Source organism: Furipterus horrens, unplaced genomic scaffold (genome assembly GCF_987537825.1).
Source record: "Furipterus horrens unplaced genomic scaffold, mFurHor1.1.pri manual_scaffold_2, whole genome shotgun sequence".
NCBI classification, from domain to species: Eukaryota; Metazoa; Chordata; class Mammalia; order Chiroptera; family Furipteridae; genus Furipterus; species Furipterus horrens.
In genome coordinates this window covers 113,854,075-113,859,839 of record NW_028327172.1, presented here as the reverse complement: position 1 = coordinate 113,859,839, position 5,765 = coordinate 113,854,075, and the positions used below count along the sequence as shown (strand labels likewise).

Below are 5,765 nucleotides of genomic sequence, written 5' to 3'. Positions count from 1 at the left end.
AATTTTTAGTTATAAGGACCAAGTTGTGGTAGAGGTATAATAAACATGTTAGATTAGCTTATACTGTTTTTCTGACACCTGTTACATGTTCAAATTGGGAGAAAAAGTACTACATTGATTTAAGTTGCTTTATGGTGTATTCTACCCTAAATTTGTTGACAAAAGATGATGAAAAAATGTAAATATTACACTATACAGTGATTACAGAACTACTGAAAATGTAGTGCTGTTATTACTCAGGGCTCAGAAATACTGAAAGAGAGTGAGGATATGACTGAAAGACAGATAGCAAATACCTCTCCTACTTACTTCAGAACATCTATTTCAGGAGGGTTCCTTTGATACCAGTTGATGAGGTCTGACTGGAAAAAGTCAACCATTATTAATATAATGAGAACAGTTAGTGCAACATTGCTGTAACCTGGCAGCCAAGGAGAGTAGACTAGAGTGCTCATGTGTGCACAATGACAACTTCACTGTACCAGTCAGTGGGGGCAGTAGATGCCATTGAGTGAGCCTGTGTACTGTGTGGCTGTCACATTCAAAATGATGAGTGAGTGAAGCAACAAATCTGCATCCAATTTTGCGTTAAACTTGAACATTCCTCTGCGGAAATTATTTGGATGATTCAGAAGGCTTTTGGGGATGATGCAATGAGTGTAACACAAATAAAATTTTCAAAGATGTTCAAGATCTGTTGAAAGTGATCCATGTTCTGGAAGACCTGCAACAAGCAGAACACCTGAGAATGTTAAACATTTAAGGGTTACAATCAACAAAGACTGGCGACTTACAGTGTGTGAACTAGCTGATCTGGGGATTGCAAAAACTACTGTGTCTGAGATTTTGACACAGGATCTTGGCATGAAATGTGTCATGGCAAAATTCATCCATGGCTTCTGTTACCAGAGAAGAAGAAAAATTGTGTTGCCTTTGCTAATGACTTGATTCAGACTGCTACCAATGAACTAGATTTCCTCAAGAAGGTCACAACGGGAGATAAATTGTGGGTCTACAGCTATGATATGGAAACAAGACCCAGTCATCCCAATGAAATCACTTGGTTCTCCATGCCTGAAGAAGGGATGGCAAAGTTGCAGCAAAATCAAGACCATGTTAAATGTGTTTTTTTGATTGGGAAAGGTGTTTTCCATCAGGTGTACGCCCTTCCAGACCAAACAGTTAAATAAGGAGCACTACCTAAATATTCTTCATTGGTTGAGAGATGCAATACGATGAAAACAGCCACAGCTATGGGCCAGCGGTGACTGGCAGCTTCATCACTACAGTGCAGTCACTCATGAATCACATTTTGTACAGAGCTTTTTGGGAAAACATCAAATTACTAAGGTAATTCAGCCCCCATATAGTCCAGATTTGGCACCTTTGAAAGGGAAGAGATTTCAGACCATTGATGAGATTCAGAAAAAAATGATGGGGCAGCTGATGGTGATTCCAACATAGAATTTTGAAGAGTGATTTGAACAGTTGAAGAGACTCTGGGAGAACTGCGTGAGGTCCCAAGGTGCCTACTTTGAAGGTGACTGAGGCATCATTGTCCTATTTACAATATTTCTTGTATCTTCCTCAATAAATGTCTCTATTTTTTATATTACATGGCTGAACATTTTCTGGACAGATCGTATGGCTTCAGGGCCCTTTCAGATCTCAGTTAGGTGGGGAAGAACAGTGGTAAACAAATAAGCAAAGAAATAAGTGTGGGACTTCTGCCCAAGATGGAGGCATAGACAGACACACTGCGTCTCCCTCCACAACTAAGAAGGAATACAACTACCTCAAAACTGAGACAACCAGAAGTTCCAGAAAATCAAACTGCATGGAAGTCTAGCAAACAAAGTTATAAAGAAGAAATACTCACCCAGACAGGTAGGAGGGGTGGAGGTGGGGCAGAGAGGGTGCGATGTGGTGGCGGCAGCAGCACGCTTGTGGAAAGTGCAGCCACACGTTTTTAATAGTTGGGAGGGACACCTGGGGAGTGCTCCAAGCATCAGAACAGACTGTGCAGCTACAGTTCCAGTAACTGGGAAAATAAAGCCTCATTACTGCTGTGCAAATAGTGGGGGTTGGGGTGAAAGAAGAAATGGCCAGACTCTAGTAGAGTCGGCTTGTTTAAAGGGCCCCCATGGTACTAGAATGTCTGCAGGCCCAACCACTCTGGGAAGGATGGCCAGACAACAGCTAGAAAGGTGCCAGTCCCATATGGAAGTGGAAGAAGTGTCTGGAAAAGGGGCAAGTGCTGAGCAAGCAGCATTGTTTGCTCTCAGAACCCTCCCCCACATGCAGTGTCACAACATGTGGAAATGGGTCATCCTGTACTGATGAATATCTAATGTTCCTCCCTTACAATGTAATAGGTGCAACAGCTCTACCTAAGAGTAAGAAGCAAACAAACACAGGAGCCTGTCAGAATGAGGAGACAGAGAAGTATGGCCCAAAGAGAGAACAGATCAAGGTTCCAATGGGAGAACTAAGTGATGAGGAGATAGCAAATCTAACAGATGAGGAGATAGCCAAACTAACAGATGCAGAATTCCAAACACTGGTGATAAAGATGCTTGCAAGCTTGACAAATATGCTTAAGTACCGAAAAAGCATAAGGGAAGAAGTTAAGGCTATGCTAAATGAAACGAAGGAAAATCCACACAAAACCAATGGTGAAGGGAAGGAAACCGGGGTTCAAATCAATGATTTGGAACATAAGAAAGAAAAAAACAGTCAATCAGTACAGAATGAGGAAGAAAGAATTGAAAAAAAATGAGGAGAGGCTTAGGAACTTCTGGGACAACTTTAAACATGCCAAAATCCAAGCCATATGTGTGCCAGAAGGAGAAGAGGAAGAGCAAGAAATTGAAAGCCTATGTGAGAAAATAATGAAGGAAAACATCTCAAATTTGGCAAAGGAAATTGACACACAAGTCCAGGAAGCACAGAGAATCCCAAACAAGCTAGACCCAAAGAGGACTACACCAAGACACATCATGATTAAAATGCCAAAGGTTCAAGATAAACAAAGAATCTTAAAAGCAGCAACAGAAAAGCAGAGAGTTACCTATAAAGGGGTGCGTATAAGACTATCTGCTGATTTCTCAAAAGAAACTTGGCAGGCAAGAAGGGGCTGGCAAGAAGTATTCAAGGTGATAAAAAACACGGACTTACAACCAAGATTGCTCTATCCAGCAAAGCTATCATTTAGATTGGAAGGGCAGATGAAGTCCTTCCCAGACAAGTTAAACCTAAAGGAGTTCATCATCACCAAGCCATTATTATATGAAGTGTCAAAGGGACTTACTTAAGAAAAAGAAGATTAAAACTATGGACATTAAAATGACAACAAACTCACAACTATCAACAACTGAATCTAAAAAACAAAAACAAAATGCAACTAAGCAAACCAGAACAAGAACAGAAACATAGGTATGGGGATCATTGGGAGCGTTATCAGCTGGGAAGGGGGAGGGGGAGAGATGGGGTAATGCTGCAGGGATTAAGAAGCATAATCATTGGTACAAAATAGATGGGGGAAGTTAAGAATAATATAGGAAAGGGTGAAGCCAAGGAACTTATATGCATGACCCATGGACATGAACTAAGGGGCATTGGGATTACTGGAGGGAAGGGGGGTACTGGGCAGAGGGGATCAAAGAGAAAAGAAATTAGGACTACTGTAACAACATTATCAATAAAATATACTTTAAAAAACAAAACAACAAAAAAAAAGAAATAAGTGTGAAGGTATTATAACGCAGTGGTAGCACTACAGCACTAAGGGGCGTTCAAAGTTAGAGAAGTCTGGAAACACATCATTGTGGTGACACTTACATACAGACCTGGAAGATTAAAAAGAACCAGTTCTGTGAAGGAAAGGGATTTAAAAATCCCAAAATATTCCAAAACAGGACAGAACCTGCTGTGTTTAAGATACCAAAATAAGTATAAATAGCTTAAACACCGGGAGTGAGGTGGAGAGGGCCTTGGGGAGGTTTTAGAGAGTTGCGCAGGTAATGAGATATGTGGGTCTTTCAGTGGTTGCTGGGAAATAGCTATAAAGATTAGGTAATCCAATCAAAAGTTGGAATTGTAACCAGGTTTGTAAAGTTCTTTATGCAAAATGGAAAATTATTAGTAATTGCACCATTATTCAAAAGTTTTTACACGCATTTACTATACTTACTTTTGTCAGATTCACTCTAAAAATCATTCATTTAGCATTTGTTATTCTTTCATTACCTAGTTAACAGACTGAAAATGAAGTTGAAAACAAAATGTATATGATTCTTATATGTACAAATAACCCACATTTTGTTATTTTTGGGTCCCCTGTCTTTGCCTGTTTTCTTCAGTCCTTATTATTTCTCTTTTTAGGCTTTAAGTTCTCACAGCACTCAATTCAATATGGAGAAAGGTAATATTTCTTTCTTTAACATTTTGGTTGAATATATATATAACAAAATTTACCATTTTAACCATTTTTAAATGTACAGTTCTGACATTAAATACATTCACATTGTTGTGAAACAGCATCACCATTCTTCTTCAGAACTTTTTTCGTCTTGTAAAACTGAAACTCTCTACCTGTTCTGTTAAACACTAATTCTTTATTTCTCCCCTTCCCCAGCATTTACAAACACCTTTCCACATTCTGTCTATGAATTAGACTACTCTAGATAACATATAAAGGGCATGATATAATATTTTTTCCTTCTGCAACTGAAATATTTCAGTTAGCATAATGTCATCAAGTTTGATCTGTTTTGTAGCATGTGTCAGAGTTTCCTTCCTTTCATTGGTCATTGGATACTTGGGTTGCTTCTACATTTGGCTGTTAAAAATAATTTTGCTATGAACATTGGTGTGCAAAACCTATTTGAGTTTTTACTTTCAATTCTTTTGGATATGGACCCAAAAATGGAATTGCTGGATCATTTGATATTTCTATGTCAAGTGTCTGAGGAACAGCCATATGTTATGCACAATGGCTGCACTACTTACATTCCTGCCAGCAATGCACAAGGGATCCAAATTTCCACATCCTCTCCAACATTTACTTTTACTTTCTGTTATTGTTTTTGTTATTTTATAAAGGCCATCCTAGTATCTCATTGTGGTAAGCAGCAGTGTTCCTTTTTTTTTCCTTAGTATGGAGCATTTTTTCTTTTTCCTTCCTTTTTTCTTTTCTTAATTTTTTTTGGGGTGACATTGGTTAATAAAATGTAGATTTCAAGTGTACAATTCTATGATACACTTTCTGTATATTGCATTGTATATTTATAACCTAAAGTCAACTTTTCTTCCATCACCATTCTCTCTTTTATTTTTTTTTTTTCAGAAGGAAGCACGAACACTGTCCCCCACTACCACAAATTATTCAGTCGAGTTTCCCACATTAGGGGAAATTGCAGAGGTCAGCACATCCAGAGTACAATGAATGGATATGCCTCACCCTGGGAAAATCACCTTCATGATCATGGTATCTCCCCTGCCAGGTAAGTATCCATCACCATTTATTTTTTTTTAAATATATATATATATATATATATATATTTTAAATTTTATTTATTTGTTTGTTTATTTATTTATTTATAGAGCGAGGAGATGGAGAAAGAGAGGGAGAGAAGCATCACTGTGTGGTTGCCCATCATGTGCCCCCAACTGGGGACCTGACGTGCAACCTAGTCATGTGCCCTGACTGGGAATTGAACCAGCGACACTTGGTTTGTAGGCTCCATCACCTTTCTTAATGTTTA

The 5,765-nt window shown here is 38.7% G+C and overlaps 1 non-coding gene across 1 annotated transcript; it reads right to left on the bottom strand.

Moving 5' to 3' along the window:
• Positions 1–5,345: 5,345 nt before the first annotated feature.
• On the bottom strand, positions 5,346–5,512 carry LOC150019307 (U1 spliceosomal RNA). Its single transcript, XR_016509579.1, has one exon. It is a non-coding gene; the product is annotated as a U1 spliceosomal RNA (small nuclear RNA).
• Positions 5,513–5,765: the final 253 nt, after the last annotated feature.